This window comes from Furipterus horrens, unplaced genomic scaffold, assembly GCF_987537825.1.
Source record: "Furipterus horrens unplaced genomic scaffold, mFurHor1.1.pri manual_scaffold_2, whole genome shotgun sequence".
NCBI lineage: Eukaryota > Metazoa > Chordata > Mammalia > Chiroptera > Furipteridae > Furipterus > Furipterus horrens.
The window spans coordinates 200,330,964-200,350,831 of NW_028327172.1; positions in this window are offsets into that span (position 1 = coordinate 200,330,964).

The following is a 19,868-nucleotide window of genomic DNA, read 5'->3' on the forward strand; positions in this document are numbered from 1 at the left end:
CCAAATGCCATTTTATCATGTGGCTGCGTTCACCTCCAGTTCTGCCTTACACAGTATCTCATTCTTTCCTGATATCCTAAACCCTTCACATTTATTTTTCTTTATAGTTCTCAACATTGAGTCTTGCAAAATTTGCAAAGGTGATTGTGTTAGTGAGTTGAGGTGGCAGGAACACTGGTTAAAATCTGATTAATTATCCAAGTACGAACTGATAAGATTCTGATATAAAGTATGAATGGTAGAGATGAACAGAAAGGAAAATATGACAGGGATAAAAAATATAAACTAAAAGAAAGTAAAACCAATTAATAAAAACAGAAGCAGAAATCCAGACTAAACAAACTGAAGACTTTGTTTCCCCAGACTAAAAGCAAAATCCTAGAATAATTTGGGTGAACATATACTTAACCACTCAAATCAGGAAACCTTTACAGTGAAATGGAACATTGTTGCTAATTATATCAGAATAAAAAGCTGTCGACTGGGGCAGGTACAGGAAACCAGGGTACCTGGTCACCCCAACCATAGTAGAATCAATGATAAATTATGAGTTAAAATGTATGTAATCCTAATGTAAATATGTCACTAATGACCTGGGAAACTTTTGGAAAAAATACCTAAATGGGTCGTAGTTCCAACTTGTCAAAATTGTTCTAGATATATTGATAAAAAGGGGTGAGAAGGACTGAAACACAAGCATCCAGGTATTTTCTAAGACTATAAGGCAAAGCTTTCTGTATTTTCCTTCCCTAATTTTCAACACCTACCCACAAGTGAAATAAAACAAACTCATTCCAAAAAACCAAGGGCTCCTCATGTTCGGATTGACAACCCCCAGGAAGACATTGTTCTTTGCTAACCAAACTCACTCTCTAATTGACGACTTCAGCCGCAGAATTTCAACACAATTCTTTTACTGACACCTTCAATCTCTCTAGTGAATGCAAAGCGTATACCCTATGATCCATTGAACTGTAGTTTTGGAAATCCAGTGTGTATTTGATACTTAAGAGATATTTCAACTCAGATGCAAAATTTTCATCAATCACTTGACCTATACCTGGATTTCATAAAATTTACTTTTGAAAAAGTAGATTCACAAATCAACCTGATCCAAGAACACCTAAATTTTTTTAATAACTGTATTGAATAACAGTTTTTAGGTTTAAAATCGTATTCAATAAATTAAATGAAAAGTAAAATTTTGTTTCTACTAGCCATGTTACAAAGTTTAGGAAATAACAAGTGTCTCAAAGTTAGTCTCAAACTGAATGTCTGCCCTACTTCTAGTCTGTTCCTCCCGACTGAAGTGCTTGGCACTATCAATTCCCTGTGGCCAAGGTCAAAAACCCTGATGTCAGCCTTGACTCCCTTTACCTCCAATCCCATGTCCAATTATCAGGGAATCTTAATATATAAAAACCACCATCTTGATATGTAACCACCTTGGCTGTTAAAACCTTAGGCATCCTCTCCCAAATCTTTACTGATTCTTCTTATTCCATTTTTAGTGCTTTTACACCATTTTTCAAACTATTAGTCCAACTAGTGTTTTTAATAGGAATGTATTACTTACCTGCTCCAAGTTTCTCAGAGATTTTTCATCACACATAAGAACTATAGTGAGGTTAAAAGTCTGACATTATCTGCTTCCTGACCCTCTGTTACCTCACCCATTACCTCCCTCTCACTGCAGATCACCCCTGTTGTTTGCTCTGCTTTTCTTGTACGCAGGAAGCACGCATTTCAAAGTTCTTCCTCACCTAATTGTTTGGCTATCTACCTTATCTTCTCGCTGAGACTCTTTGACCTCCTGAAATAAAATACCTTCTCTCCTCCTACTCATTCCTTTTTGTTTTCTCTTAAAAAGCTCCACTTTCATTTTTTTTCAAGAACACTTACCACATGGGAAGCTACCATGGCAGTGGCAGAGAGTGCAGATTATGAAGGTATATTCCCTGGGTTTCACTCTTTACAAGTTATGTGATCTTTAGTCATTTTACCTTGTCACTGTGTACCTTAGTTTCCACAACTGCAAAAAGTAGGTTAATAATAGTTTCTTGAAAATAACGATGCTATTTTATCTAAAGTGTTTATAGTGTCTGGCTCATAGGAAACGCCCGACCTTAAGTTATATATTTATTTATTATTTATTTTTCCATTAGAGTCAAAGACACTTAAAAAGAGATAATTTACCTGTTTATTTCTAGATTTTAGAAAATTATCCAGCTTATATATTTGCTAAATTAATACATGGAGAGACCAAAGTTTACAAATATACATATAGACACAGGAAGAAATCAACAAATAGAATTAAATAATATGAAACTGAGAATGAATATGAAACTAGGAGACTTGAAGGAAGGTTGTAATAAAGAGAAGATTTACCTGCACTATTTTAAACTAAATTAAATGTTTTCTTTTGTATGTGTGTTACACATTTTGTATCATATTTATGCATCCATCTCTTCACTTAGTATTTCATTTGGTTAAGGCTAATTTGCCTTTGCTTTTCAGATGCAAAGCAAATGACATCCAAGATGCTGTATTTGAAAACGCGCCATTCAAAGCAACTTGGAGAGAACTATTTCAGTAATTAGGAAGGAACCCGGTTTCATTTCTTGATTCTGCTATTACTCCATATTGACATTACTTTAGCTTTCTCATCTTTAGTATGTTCATAAACAGAAAAAAAATTGGAGATATTTCTATTAACCATCAAGCTTGGTAAATTGTTACATTTTTGTGATTTACTTTCTCTTTCCTCTGAATGTTTCCTGTCTACCTCTGTCTTATCTTTGTCCTCAGCTGGCACAGGTAGGAATCTAAGTAATGTTAATTTTATGGTAAACATAGCATAATTACAAAGATAGATGTAATGCACAAAATTATATGCTGTATGTATGTATTCAGTGAATTCTGCTATTTGGATTATAATTGATAATAATTTCTTATCTTGCTCAACCAAATATGGTGATAAAAATTGCTGTTAATTGATAGGAAAGATGAATGACATGAAAATTAAACAGTGAAAGTAATAGAAGTGAAGAAGGTTTTAGATAAATTTTAAAATGAGCAAGCAAGGAAAAACAAAGACTCTATTGCTGTCACTGATATATTTCTTATAGCTCTGAACTCTTTCTGATTTTACAAACTAACAAAAACTGCTTCCTGGTTTAATGAGAGGATGGAGAAAAGCAAGAAACATTTATAATCCTGAATCTTATTACCAAAACGGTCACCTGATTCACTTAGGATATACTGTCTTTAAGTTAAAGAAAATCTGAAGAATTTTGGCTTTTTCTTTATTTAACTCATATATTTATTTGACACTGAAAATAAGGGATTTCATTGCAAGTAACATTTTTCTTTTTAAAATATTTTGTCTATACTATTACAGTTATCCCACTTTTCCCCTTTTGCTTCCCTCTGCCCAGACTGCCCCCCACATCCATAATCACTCCCTGCACCATTGTTCGTGTCTACAGGTCCTTCACATATGTTCTTTGACTAACCCTTTCATCTTCTTTCAGTCAGCCTCCACCTTCCCCCTCCCACTTACAGCTGTCAGTCTGTTCTGTGATTCTATGCTTCTGGTTCTATGTTGCTCATCAGTTTATTTTGTTCATTAGATTCTTCTTACAAATGAGATCACATGGTACTTCTTTTCCACCGACTGACTTATTGCACTTAGCATAATAGTTTCCAATACCATCCATGCTATTGCAAAAGGTAGGAATTTCTTCTTCTTTTTCCAATGTGTAGTACTCCATTGTGTAAATGTAACATGGTTGTTTGATCTCCTTCATCTACTGAGGGACACCTAGGCTATGTCCAAATATTGGCTATTGTAAATAGCACTGCCATGAACATGGGGGTGCATAAATGTTTTTGAATTGGTGTTTCAAGATTCTTTGGGTATATTCTCAGCAGTAGAATGGCTAAGTTATAAGGTAGTTCTATTTTTAGTTTTCTAAGGAAATTCCATACTGTTTTGCACAGTGGCTGCACCAGTCTGCATTCCCACCAACAGTGCAGTAGGGTTCCCGTTTCTCCACATCCTCGCCAGCACTTGTTGTATATTGATTTGTTAATGATGGCCATTCTGACTGGTGTGAGATGGTATTTCATTGTGGTCTTAGGAGGAGGAGTTGCCCCCAATGCCCTAGGCTCAGTTGGAAACTGCTCTGTCCAACAGAGTTTTCATGACCACGGTGGAAAAAAAATCTATCCAGGACACTGGGGAGTAGGGAGGCAGCTGCTCTCTCTAGTGGAGAAAGCAAAAGACCTCCATCCCTCATGCTTTTTATTGAGAAGGGTATGCATGGGAGATACAAGGTCAAAATTAATAAATCATCAATAGTTTTTAGGTGCTTGGATTACAGTTGACAATACAGATTACAAGTACCAGTGCAGAGGGCACAGTGACCAGTCTGTGTTAGGGTCTATTAAACATCTTGATGCCACACTGGCATTAGGTACAAGGTTTCACACATTCTTTGCGAGAGATTGTTTATACTCAACTAAGAGATAAGAAAAGCAGAGCAAGTTCTAAAGCATAACAAGCATTCTTTAAATCCATTTCCCATGGAAACCCTCTGAGTTGTTTTCGGTTATGTCTCCCGTCCAGCCTTTTGTTGAGACTTAAACACAAGCCTGGGGTGGGGGTGGGGTGGGACAAGTCAGGCTAACGGCCAGGGCTACAATTCCCTAAACCAGAAGGAGCGGTTCCCCATGGTTCCCCACAGTCTTAATTTGCATCTCTCTGATGGCTAGTTATGCTGAACATTTTTGCATCTGTCTATGGGCCCTATCTATGTCCTCGTTGGAGAAATCTTTATTCAGGTCCTTTGCCCGTTTTTTAATAGGAATTTTTGTTTTTCTAATGTTGAGTTGTATAAATTATTTACATATTTTGGAGATTACACCCTTGTCCAATGTATCATTGGAAAATATATTTTTTCCATACAGTCAGTCCCCTTTTCATTTTGATGATGGTTTCTTCACCCATGCGGAAGCTTTTTAATTTGATATAGTCCCATTTCTTTATGTTTTCCTTTATTTCCCTTGTCCTAGAATGTTTATCAGCAAAAATATTGCTACATGAAATATCCAAAGTTTGGCTTAAATTAGAGGCATTTGCATGTTTTCCTTTAACAGAATTTTAGAAGTAGGAAATATCACACAGGGTACTTCAGTGAATGGTACAGAGAAGCCTGTTCATGCATTTTGTTCAGTAGGCTGGCTATTTTACTTGTTTTTAAGGAAGCATAAAAGTTACAACATCATGTCTTTAGTCAACAACATCTGAAAGTAGCAAGGACGAAGTTTGTGGAGATCTCTTTTCTTACTACCCTCTGTTTTCATCAGGAAGGAATATGGTTCCCTAAAGTGTGCAGTATTTTCTCCTTATGGTTTCTTCTAGGCCAATCACTGGCAAACTACACAACTTCAGCTGAATAGGGTCCATTCCCTGTGTTTTTAGAGTATCAACTTCCCTGAGTACATTGATACCCTTTATTACAATTTATTTGGGGTGTTCTTAGCAGAAAGTGGGAGTGACGGACAAGATGTTGGGAGATAGTAAAAGGGATTTTTTAAAATTTGGGTTCGGTCTTGTTTTCTACACGTCCTTCAAGGAACAGCTATAAGCAAGGCCTATATCACCTGGGGCCTTTAGGTAAGATTATGCTCTAGGTCTAATCATCTTTACATCTCATTTTTACACTACCTTCCTCAAGCTCCTCTTCCTCCACTGAGGGTCTGGATACGGCACGGTGGAGCCCATTCTTCAGAATGGTTTTGCTACAGGTTTTGTATGAATCAATCTGATGACCACACATTGAAACTCGTTTTTGGACCTGCTATGTAGTGGTGTATTTATTGCTTTTTATGACTTGTTAATAGACTTAACTGATGCATTTTGTTGGTCTGAACAGGGTGAAGAATAGAAACAACAGTGTACAAATAACTTGCAAAGCATTTTAGAAAAAAGTACAGTTCTTTGTGAAAGTGTTTTGGGCAAACAGGAGTGTCAATAAAGCAAAGGTCCCTTCTTGGGAGCCCATAATATAACATATGAATAATTATGTATTTCTAGATATGACATTTTCTTTTTAAGAAGGAGTACTTGATGTTTCCAAGTATCTTTCTGTTTATTTGTTTTTGTATGTATGGACTAAATTATTAAATATCATTATTAAATAATGTCAACTATTACAACTATTTTTATTGTTAATAATTAAATAACTATTCTATAAGGGTAAAACATTTGCCATCAGCTTGTATCTGTGTTCTTTACTATAGTATTCTGATAATCATATTAGATAAATAATTATATATTTTATTAACTATATAATTTAACATAACTATACAAGCAATAACTATATAAGTTATTGTTTTAATAATAAATAACTTATAACTTGATATAACATTTATTTTAAGGTGCTCAAAAGTCTTATTGTGCAAACTATAGCAAGATCATCACTAAATATGTAAAGAATAAAAATAAGAATAAAAAAATAAATTCTTAAATACTAAGTAGTATACAAATCGCATGTTGTCATGGTAACCCAGAATATCAGAGATATTGCAGAATCTTACAGAATGGTAAACACAGCTTTAGTACATACATTTAAGGATTTTTGATACATGTATTGATATTTTATAATTCAACTACAACCTTATATCTTATCATCTAATGACTAATATAAATGAATGTTAAATGAACCAACTATGTTATGTAGAAATTATATTTTTAAAGCATGTGAAATCAAAGTGAACATTTTATGAATACCATGAATGCAAACTTCCTTGTCACCAAACATTAAATAATCATTCTAAAAATTCCATCAATATAATTATTTTGAAATAGAGAAGCTCATGTTTAACTCTTAAAAGCATCTTAATATTGGGAATGCTACATTATTGTGTAATTTCCAGTTAAGTGACCATTTCTTTCTTTCTTTCTTTTTTTTTTTTTTTTTTGCAGTTGTCAATCAAGGATGTATTTGAAATGTATAGCCTAATTTATAATTTCATTAGTAATTCAAAAGAATAACCAATTTGAAATGAAACAAAAAGAATAATTATCATGGTTATTTCATTATATGTAATTAATGGATTTCAAAAAAACACAGGATTCTGATACTTATCTCAATTAAGTCTTTGATAAATGCTCTCTCTTTGGCTACACTTTTGGAAAATAATCTTCCAAATTACTGTGAGAAGCATCATTGATATTTACTAATCCTAGCTTTTTAATGTGTAGGCTCCCCATCACTGTTTGTATTTTTATACCCGTTTATTAGCTGTAAATTCTTAATTAATGTCCCAAGATTTAAATATCCTAATGTCTAAAATGGCTAACTCTTTTGGCTTAGACACCATATATGCTGATAGAGCTTTCATCTTTTTCTCTAGGTAAGAGAATCTTTGCATTGATCTTAATGTAATATCATTAAAACAAATACCAGGGTGAGTTTTCAGGTTTACCAAATTCTCTATAACTCATAGGCTATTATTTTGGTGGGTCATATGGGGGTCGGAGGGGATAGGATAGTTTATTTTCATCTGGGCAATGGCCATGCAAAAGATGTGTTGTTAACCCTTAAATAATAGAAAAACTTTAGTCTTTATACTGGAGAACCTGAAATGCAGCAAACAAAATAATGATATCATGGACATCCTTTTTGAAAAACAACTTAATATATATTAATATTAATAATGTATATTATTAACATAATGATATGACAATAATATATATTATAAATAATAAAAGAAAATGATCAGTTTTAAGCCCTAATCTTAACAATGATTTTGATTATAATAACATAAAAGTATAATATAAAATTCTAGAAGCTTTTCTCATAATTATATGTTTTATCTTATCAAGCTTTCCTAATAATCTTATGAGGTAGGTATCATTATCAGTTCCAGTTTATAACCATGGAAACAGACAATGAGAAGTTAAGTTACCAGCTCAAAGTCATGCTAGTTGTAAATAGCAAACAGTGTTAGAACCAAGGCATGCTTCTGATTTTGCATGGTGTTGACGCTTCCTTCCTGTGGATTTCAGTCTTTTTTGATGTCCAAACACCATAACAATGCATACTTTTTAATGTATGCATTGCTTTTATCCTCCCATGTTTTGAATATTTATGAACCAGAATTTAGTTCTTAATCTTATTATATTCTCACCTTGCATCTAGTTGACTTGTTAATACCCATAGTAATGTGTTTCAAGGGGGTGACAGTCTTTTTTAGATTAAGATATTTCCATTATATAGTATTTTATGGCTTCTGGAGAAGCCTCTTGCCGATGGGATCACATCTTACATGAGACTGAGTCCCGCAGTTGCCACATAGAGCAATGCAGCTGACTTCGGAGTTTTCAGGTCGGCCCTAAGCCTACCGTGCAATAGCTCTGTTCTCCTTGTTATTGAGCAGAATCCGAAATCGATCAAACCCTTCTTGAGCTTCAGCTAGAAAATTTATAAAAGCCTGACATAGAAAGTTCTTCCTTTTAATACAGCATACTTCTCAGTATCCTGGGAACATTCCTGATGGCAAGTAGTTTTCCAAGGCAGAGAAAAGTTCTTCCATGAGGAAAATGCATTTTCCCAAAAAGCATAAGTTCACTCTATGCACACCACCTTCAACATATGGAACTATAGAGGACTTTAAAATGCTCCTAAATGTTTCCCTTTGATGAATGTGGTTATATTGTGTATCATCAGCTCTCCTTCTGGGAACCAAAGGAAGGAGTATTCACTTTTGATTTAGTAATGTCTTCCATCTACCTCTCCCCACCAACACAGACTTTCCAATTTCTCCTTCAAGAGAGAGTAAGGAAGAATTGTCTCCATCTAGAGATAATAGATCATGAAGAACTAATGGTCCTGTTTGAAAGACATATCAATAATCTCTTAGGCAATTACATTTAGATATAAGTAATAGTCTTTCCTCAATGCACAATAATAGTATGTTTAAAAAATAGAATACCACTAAGATAGTTCCATTATAAAAAAGGGAAGTTTATATATAAATATAAAATGGATGTTTTGTGTGTTTGTGTGTTGAATGTGAGAATAACTAAATATATTTTTATAAAGACCTATATTTTTGAGACATAAATAAACACCTTTGAACATATTGATCTAAGAATTAAGCCCACAAATGTAAGAATAGATGCTTAATTATTTTTACTTTCACCAATTATGTTATAGAGGGATGCTGTGTGGTATTAGACATAAATACAATGTGATTCATTGTGATAGGCCACAGACACATCATTACTAAATACGTACAGCATGCTGGTCAGCATTTCAAATAATTATGTTGTCATCAAACTTGTCAACCACAAGCAAATATTAAGAACTTAACTTCTTCATTGCACCTTGTTAATTGCAGAATAATTAGTTGAATGTTTTTCTCATTTATATAAAGTATGTGATCTTTATGGTTCGATGTACTATAGATACAATCATACAATAATCTTAAGAAATATAGATAGGAAATGCTAAGTGAAAATAGATATATTTGGATAAGTCTAGAATAGTATAAAACAGATCCAGATAGCTTTTCATAATTTAAAGAGAATGCAGAAGGTATTTTAAATATTTGGAAAAAACTGCTAATGTGGGAATTAAAAATATACAGCATCTGTCCAGATGGTATCCAGCCATATAATATGAAAAATAGAGACATTTATTGAAGAAGATACTAGATACAAGAAACGTTGTACATAGGACAATGATACCTGAGTCCCCTTCAAAATAGGTACTTTGAGACCTCAGACAATTTTCCAAATGATCATCAGCTGCCTGGTCATATTTTTCAGAATCTCATTGATGATCTGAAATCTCTTCCCTTTCAAAGGTGATTTTAGTGGGAAAAATCCAGAAGTTACTGGGTGCCAAGTCTAGGCTGTAAGGGGGCTGATTCACCTGGGTGATCTGACGATATGCCAAAAGTCTCTCCACGAGATAAGATGCATGAGCAGGGGTTGCTGTGATGAAGCTGGAAATCACAAGATGCCCATTGCTTTGGCCTTCTGAATTATCCAAATAATTTCTGCAGAGGAGTGTTCAAGCTTGACACAAAATTTGATGCACATTATTTGCTCTACTTGCTCAGTCATTTTGAGTGCAGCGGTCACACAGTACACATGCTCACTCAGTGGCATCTACTGACCCCACAGACTAGTACAGTGAAGTCATCATTGTTTACACAATGTGCATTCCAGTTCACTTTCCTTGGCTGCCAGGTTACATTAATGTCGCATAAACCATCCCCATTATATTATCAGTGGCTGGAATATTTTTGGAAAGACCTCGTATTTTAAAAGAATAAAAAGAGAATGACTTGGAATTGGATCAAACATATACTTTTATTATGTGATTTAAAGGACTTTTCAAGTACTGCTTTTTCCATGATTTGATAAAATTATGGAAATGACAACATTAGTATTTAACAAGTCCTATTAATCCATTAAAGAATTTCATTTTCATTCAACTGTCAGCTTGTATATAAGCTTTAAGTTGTTATCAGTTAGCACTCAACAACTTAGCCAATAAACCAAAATAATTATAGTGGATTGTATATTGATCTAGTAAATGAGGGACATAGAGGATCCCACACATTATAAATGATGTAAACTACTTTTCAAAATGTTTCTACTTGAAAGACCAGGGGACTAGGGTGTTTATATGCCCAGGATTTCCAGCTGAGGCACATAGATACAGACACTGGCAGTTAGAAGTTGGTCAGAGCATACTGAAAATTCTAAATACTATGGGCAACTCACTGACAGCATCTATTACAAATTATAATGTGGAAAAATGTGGAAAACAAAGCATGACATTATGTATGACATATAATTATAACAATTAAAATGGAAGAAATTCCAAAAACTTTTTTTGGGGGGCAGCAATAAATCTGTTCATGATGACTTCTTGTCTTTATTTTGGGTTTTCATTTATGTGAATGTGGTGTTTTGGCATTGAATGTATATTTTTTTAAGTTAGAAAGAGAAATCCATTCCTCCTCCAATCATTAGTTTTTAATTAGCCTCTGATAGCTTACATTATTATTCAGCAAATCAACATTTATTAATCTCGCACTATGCACCAGATATGGTTAAGGACACTAAGATACAACCATGAACATTATATTGGAAATAAATGTAGCTATTGTCAAGATCTAAGAAGAAACTAAACAGGGAGATGTAATAGTGAGTGACATGAGTGTTCAAAAATGCCTCTTCGAAGAATTTTCCTAAACAATGGTGACTTTACAAGATTATAATAATGAGCAAGCCAAGCAAAGGCTTGGTGACCTTATCCTAGGCAGAGAGGTGCATTCTCTTGAAAATGTTTTCTAACAGCATTCTTCGAACAAAGCCAGTGTCATCTGTACTGCTAGCTAAAAATGTGAAGGCACAGTAGAGTCACTGAATCAAAGTAGTTGCATTTTACAACATGTTTCAATAAAACTACCTATGCTCAGAGTCTAAAACAACCTGCTCAGTTCTTTCAGAAATTATTTTCTAAAACTATATTTTATATATTATAACATTTAAAACTAAGTGTTACATAAAGAAATTTAGATTATTAACAAATTGATCATAATTTAGCATTATGGTTTTGTGCAAAGATTTAGACTGCATTCAGTATACGAGCATTTTGTTGCAATGGTGAAAATTTGATGTGATTTCTTATGGAATACAAAAACTTTGTTTTGCAAATGACTGGGTCATTTTTGTTTTCTGTATCTTTGGATATGTATTTTCACAAGTCAAAAATTGGACCTCTATATAATGTGCCAACCACATTTCTCATAATACAAATAACATAACAGCAAAATAATTAAACCTAGAATACCGCATTTTATCCATTTGTGCTATAAATAGGTTTTACTGCTAATGCCATGAATCATGTATAATATTTGATATACATAATCAAAAGTAATATTGTCAGAGGCCAATTGTTTTGACTCTGAGAAGGGTTTGATACCTTTTTTTCTGTGGAGAGTAAAAAAAAAAAAAAAAGAAAAGAAAAAAAAAGGTCAGATGAGCTTCACAAGTGACTATATTTTTCCATTGCCCAGCCTCCTGGTATCACCGTCCCTCTTTCTGCCCAGCCACAGGCGCACAACACATAGAATACTATACATTTTACAGGCTTAGGGGAATTAAAGATAGATAGATGGTTGGATGAATGGATAGATAGATGCTAGATTAAAGAGATGATAGACAGATAATAGATAGATAGATAGATAGATAGATAGATAGATAGATAGATAGATAGATGTTTAATAATTGAGAATTAATGGACATCACACATAAAGCGAGTCTTCACTGATGAAACAGTGCTGGGGTTTCCACTTTCCGTACACTTTGTAACCAGCTACCATCACTCTGTCTTACATTCAGCCTGGCCATTAGCTTAAAAGTAATGATCCCCTCTTCTTTTGCTCCTCATTCTGGCTGAGGTTTATTTTGGCATCACTTTCAAAATATCCCTTCCTTGGCTTATAATTCTATATGAATTTGTTAAGAACATGGGCACCATTTGAGGAGATTATAGAAAGTCTAATTTAGAGTTTGTTTCCATGTCTCAGGAGAAATTGTCATAGTTCTCAGGGTACATATAGAAAAATGTTGAAACAGAAGTCTTTAAGCACTGAATCATAGTCTAGCATTTGTATGGGTCTTTGTCCTTCTTGTTTCATATTTTTCTTGTGAAAAAAAAAAAAATCAGTCAACAATTGCTCTTGTTTACCTCTACCCTCTCCATCTTTTCTTAAATAAACTAGGTTATTTTATTGATAGTTTAAGATCTGGACATAGGCATGCATACTTAATCCATTTAGTTTCTTTCTATCAGTTATAGGTGAATATAGAAAACATACAGTTCCTGGTCATGTAGTTAATTCAAAAGTAAAAGTCCATGCTCTGTAGATATATCTGTCATGTATTATCCATGGTTGCCTATGGCCAAGCAGATATTGCCTCATTCAGTACCAGGGATCCCACTGATGCCACATATTCATACAACATCTTTGGATTTAATGTCTTCCAAAACAAAAAGTTCTATTTGCATTTACTTTTCTCTGAATCCTGAGATTGGTTCCAAATTAGATGGGTTAAAGTATCAACATTTATTGGGCTACTTCAAATTTAAACTATAGATGATATAAAAAGTTTTGGACTTGAAGTTAGATCTAAATGGATTTCAGTTGACTTGGCTTTGATCTGGGAATATAGTTTAACTGCGAGTCAGATCCAACTTATATTAGAATGAAAGAGGAATAACATTAAGTACGCTCATTTGAAATGACTCAAATGAGTTAGATTAAGGTATAAAAATAGAAGTAAAAAAGAATTTGTCTGCATATTATCTCCCCTAATCCATCAATTTCAATAAAAACAAGCTTTGCTTTTCCCACAGCATACTACCTGCAACCTTCTTCATTCTAAACCATGAAAGTAAGCCAGGCCACCACCATCATTTGATTTACTGGACTTGTTGAGAAATTTTATTTTCCCTGATTTAACATCTGGCGTCCAAAGAACTTTGTATCCCACTCATTTGGGAGCCTTTTGCCACACTAAATGTCACAGGTCAAATATTTTAACATGTGACTTTATATAGGTAAAAATAGTGTTTCCTTCCACCTTGACGGCTTTGGGTACTGCGTTGGTAGAAAACCACCACAGAATTGCTCTGCCTACCGTTTCATTTGGCTTCTTCTTAAGCTTATTTGTACAGATAGTTAATATAAGATATGAGATAAGTAAATCATCTACATCTAAATAAGTGACTTTGCAGCTATTTAAATGATACAACTTGTAAATTATTTTTGTTCTTACATTTGAACTTCATAACACTGATGTGAGTAAGGGAGAACGTGGTATGTTTCTCCAATTCTGCAGGTGAGAAAGGTAGACCTGGAACTTTGAATCAGACATACTTGGTTTCAAATTCTGGCCTTCTAATTTCCTAGCAATATGAATTTCAGTGAATTACTTTATCCTTTATTGAACAGTTAAATTAAATATAGAGGTTAAGGCTATTAGCACAGTCTAGCAATTAATAATAACTTAAGAAATAGTAGGTATTTTAAATTTAACTCCCACATTTCCTCATTCTATTAACTTGAACACCAAATCTCAATCATTTAAATACTTTAGAATTCCTGGATTTTGACAGTGTATTCATAAATATTCATGTAACTTAACTTTTAAACCCTGTGCCATATGTTTCACTATGTAATGACAAAGCTATGCCAACCCCATTCATCAAATGTGGTTAGGGAAGGCAGGAAGGGGAAATGACACTGATAAATAATTCCATGTAATTCCTGTGGACCACAGATGTTTAAGTCGAGGTGTATTAATAATTTCATCATTTTTAATATAGTAATTTATTACAGTTTACTACCTCCATCTGTTTTATAAATCAAAGTTAAAATTTTATTAAAATTGTTTTATTCTCTTAGAATATGTAAAAAATTTAGCCATCATATTAACTTATATTGCAGGTCCACAAAGGAAGCTTTTATGAAATCTCTCTCAATATACTAAGAAATTTCATATTTCAAAAAACAAACAGCTTTTCAAAACATTTGTACAACACTACAAGATAATATGTTTAAGATAAATATTATCTTCTTCACTTTATCATTCTGATCGTTAGTCTAGATATTGGCCAAAAGAAAAATCTGGATCTATAATCTTATTCTAACCCCCTGTTTCTGCCAAAGTTTTAGTTTATTTTCTTTAGAGACTTCTGTTGGACATACAATAGTTACAATGTGGTGTTAATATGAATGTTTCCTACATTTAAAAAATTGCATGAAGTTATTTTTATAATAAAAAACATTAAATTTATTTAAAAACACAAGAAAGCATATGAGTAGCACAGACATAAGTATTGAAGAATTCACTCTAAAAGGGCAAAGTACCATAGGCATAGGCAAACAGGGTTTCAATCTCATTTTTAAAGCTATATTCTATTGATTATGCTATTACAGTTGTCTCAATATTTCCCCCTTTTCCTCCCTCTACTCACCTCCACTCCCACAGGCAGTTCCCACAACATTGTTCATGTCCATGGGTCATATGTGTAAGTTATTTGGCTACTCCATTTCCTATACTGTACTTTACATCCCCAGGGCCATTCTGTAACTACCTATTTTTACTTCTTAATCCTTTCTTCTCTGACTAGACCCTGTCAGCAGGGCTGCCTCCTGAGACTCAACAGTTTGGCTGAACTAAGTGGCTGGGTTGGTGAAGTATGGGGTGATCTGTGGGCCTCACTTTATAAAACTGGTTTCTTTTTTTTTATCCTAGTGACTTAGACAGAAAGAGCCAAGAGATCTGAGAAGGGGGAAACCTAAAATATTTCCCTCAGCCCAAACTAAGTAAAATGGGCAAAAGAGTTTTGGACAGGTGAGATGTGCCTGGCACACCTTCCTCCAAAGAAACCCCTTTTTTCCCTAATGTGGGACATTGAAAAATTAATCCCTGCCTTCTATTATCTAGTGGTTATGGATTGAATGATGTCTTTTAACCCTGTTGCCAAATTTGATGCCTCCAGAACACAACAAGGATGCCAGCCTGTTAAACCAAGCACACCGTTGTCTGGGGACAGCCAACTGACCTGGAGTCTGCACGATCCTTCCCCATGTGGGAAGGCCACCCTCCCCCCCACACCTCCACTCTTATTAGGAATTTTTGGACCCAAGGGTTGGTAGGACGATGACCATGTCCAGCTCGAAGCAGCTAAAGGAGCTTGAGACCTTCCCCCATTGTCCTTTATAAGATTATAAAGGGTCTTAAGTCTGAGAGGGAGGGATTGTTATTTTTTATTGTTAAAATAATTAATTAATAATTTATTTATTTAAAAAAAGAATAAGAATATATGAAAGGGTGAAGTGGGAGAGCTTGTATGTATGACCCATGGGCATGGACTTGGTGGGGGAGATTGCTGGGGTAGAGGGGTGCTGGGTGGAGGGGAGCAAAGGGGAAAAGTTGGAACTATTATAACAATATAATCAATAAAATATACTTAAAAGATATATAAAAATTTTTCTTCTTTTCTTCCCTCATTCCCCAACAACACCCTCCTGTCTAGTAGCCACCATAATGTTCTCCATATCCATGATTCTGTTTTTGCTCTTGTTGTTTGCTTTGTTAGTTTTTAGAGTCAATTTTTTATAAATATGTATTTATTACTATTTTATTGTTCAGAGTTTTGATCTTCTTCTTTTTCTTCAATAAGTGCCTTTAACATTTCATATAATAATAGTTTGGTGATGATGAACTCCTTTAGTTTTTTCTTATCTGGGAAGCTCTTTATCTGCCCTTCAATTCTAAATGAAAGTTTTGCTGGATAGAACAATCTTGGCTTCGGGTCCCTGTTTTTCATGACTCAGAATATTTATAGTCAATCCTTTCTAGCCTGCAAAATTTCTTTTGAGAAATCAGCTGACAGTCTTATAGGAACTCCCCTGTAGGTAACAAATTGTTTTTTCTCTTGCTGCTTTTAAGAGTCTCTCTTTATCTTTAACCTTTGACATTTTAATTGTGATGTGTCTTGGAGCGGTCCTCTGCATTCATCTTATTTGGGATTCTCTTTGCTAATATCAACTTGGTGACCTTCAAAAAAGTGATTTACATTCCTGCAGTTTAGCTTCTTTATCTTTCAAATGGGAAATAAATTAACAGTTGTGTACACTGAAACACTAACATAAATGCTGGGATATAATGAGTGCTCTTAAAATTTAGCTAATTATTTCCTATAGAGAGTAAGCTGCATGAGACTAGGGACTTCTTTAATTCAACACCGTGATGAGCAGCTAGTATTTGTTAATTTCATAATAAGTATTTATTGATGAGTGAATGAATCAAAGGGAGACTATAATGAAGCTTATAGAATAACTATATAGAAAGTCTTAGGAAGTTAAAACAAAGAACAAGACTAAATGTAATTAAATGTTTTTTAAAATAAATTTTATTATTTGGAAAATGTCTGAGTAGGTAGCTAAAATAATACTTTATGTTTTCTGAAGAAAACTGATCCAATTCTCCTACTGTATAAGTTGTTTATTGGGAAAAAAAAAGATTCTTTTGAAACCTGGATTGACACATATCTTGTAGTAATTTACTATGCCTCTGTTCAAAATAATTTCATTGTAGTGTGTTAGGCTCAAGCTTTAGTAACATCAACCATGGTAAATAAGTAAAATTACAGTAATGATGATAAATATCATTTGATAAGATCCTTTAATATTTTTGGAAGAGAAATAGCAGAAATTGCCTAAAGCTTTGAATGCTTCTACTGAAAAAGCTATATTCCCAACTTTCAAAATTCATCTTGTTATTTCTGCTCAGTGATGTCACTGAAATTTCCTAAAACCCACACATTTACATTTTTTCAACATCAGGTCATATCACATTTATAATTTTCTGCCTTAAAAATACACCTGGAATGCATTGCAGTATATTATTTATCTCTCAGATTTAAATGGAAACATATAACTGACTTGCAAGGCAATAACCCAAGTAGTGGGCATTTTTTTTCTATCCCTTAATCCATAAGTAGCACAGCAGCCCTCTAACTAATTTTTTAGGATAAGGGAAATATGAATGAATCATTTAGTGAAGTGACAATAAATTTCCTACACACATAAGGGAGTTTAACCTTGTTTTAGATATGTTCTGGAAGATAAACCACCCACTCTTTGTTTAAGAGAAAAATGTGAAGTAACTGATTCAGAGAGTCTCCTCCCTTCAGTCCACATAAATATACCTGTTAACCTATTGATTGAAAAGTTTAGTCATTTAAATATATAAATATGTGTATGTATTCATTGAGAATTTACTCTATAGCAAAGGGCAGGGGAATTTGCTATCTCAAAATTTACATCATAATTGGTGGAGAGACACTCCAAATAAAATAAGATAATTTCAGAACATAAAAAAAGTTATCAAGAAAGCAAAATGGGGTGGAGGAGTAAAAAGTTGCTTGAGGAAATTTTCATGGTTACTTAAAACAGTGTTCTGAATGGCTTTCTTTAGTGTGCTTGTTACATTTTAATGCATGAAAATATGAAGAACACTGTAGGGCTACAGAAAATATAATATGAGTATCTGAAGTGGATAGTGGCTTGAAGTTATGAAGTACTGAAGAAAAAAAAAAGAAAGGAAGGAAGGAAGAAGGGATGAAGGAAAGGAGAGAGGTAAAGAGAAAGAAGAAACAAAGAAAAAAAAAGATTAGTGGGATGGAAGACAATGATGAAGGGCTTTATTGGGGATGGGGTGGGCTCAGGTTGCCTGGAAAAACATTGTTTGGGTTTTCTTTTAATCACAATTGGTGGCTGGCAGAGCATTTTGTCCAAGGCAGTGATATTATATCACAATTAAAAAATAATTTAAACATACAGACACACACACACTCGCGCACACACACACACACACTCTCTCTCTCTCTCTCTCTCTCTCTCTCTCCAAATGAGCAAGTGGAAAAAGTAACTGAAGCCCGGGATTCTTATCACAGGGACATGGATTTTAATGATTTGCAATCTTCTGACACTTATCTGATTTCTGCATTGGAGAAGCTACTTCCTAAAGTCAGTGACTAATCTTTTTATGTCCTTACCAGGATACTTGGCCAACCTTACCTAACCATTGTCTTTACAACTGTTGTCATGGCAGAGACAAAACCCTATGTAGTTACATTCTCTAAGAGCATATGCTATCTTAAAATGAAACAAAAACATTTTTTAAAAGATTCTGAGTATATTAATTGAATCATGATTCTCTCTAAAAAATGTATTTATAGAAAATATTACAACAACCTGTAAGAGTATATAGTAAAATGTTTATTTGATTTCATAAAAGGAAAATACTACTTCTGTTCTACTATTAGAAACATTCAAGTATCAAAAATTTGGGTGAGAAAAATATATGTGTGAAAAAATAAGAAAATAAAAGACTCAGTAGTCAATTTCCCACAAACCATTGTTGTCTTTCAGGATTTTGAGTGTAAGGAAAAAGTCCAGCTAATGTTATCAGAGCAAGAATGGTTTGTGTGGCATTGCTGTAACCTGGCAACCAAGGAGAGTGGCCTGAAATGTGCATGTGTGAACAATGATCACTTCACTGTACTAGTCAGTGAGGGCAGTAGACACCATTGAGTGACCATGTGTACTGTATGGCTGTCACATTTAAAGTGATTGAGCAAATAAAACAACAAATCTTCATCAAATTTTGCTTGAAGCTTGAGCATTTCCTCTGTAAAAACTAATCCGATGATTCAAAAGGCTTTCGGGATGAGGCAATGAGTGCAGTGTAAATAAAAGTATGTCATAAATGTTTCAAAGATGGTCAAGAATCTGTTGAAAGTGATCCACATTTTGGAAGGCCTGCAACAAGCAGAACACCTAAGAATGTTGAATGTGTATGGGCTGCAGTCAAGAAAGATCAGTGACTGACAGGGAGAGAACTAGAAGTTTATCTGGGGATTCCCAAAACTACTGTGTCTGAGACTTTAATGCAGAATCTTGGCATGAAACATGTAACAAAATTTGATCCACGGCTTCTGCTACCAGAGCAGAAGGAACTTTGTGCAGCAGTTGCTAATGACTTGATTCAAACAGCTACCAAGGAAACAAATTTTGCACCCTGTGACTTCTGGCTCTTCCTAAAACTAAAATCACTTTTGAAAGGGAAGAGAGCTCAGACATTTGATGAGATCCAGGAAAATATGATGGGGCAGCTGATGGTGATTGGGAGGGAGAACTGTGTGAGGTCCCACAGTGCTACTCTGAAGGGGACTGAAGTGTCATTATCTTATGTGTAC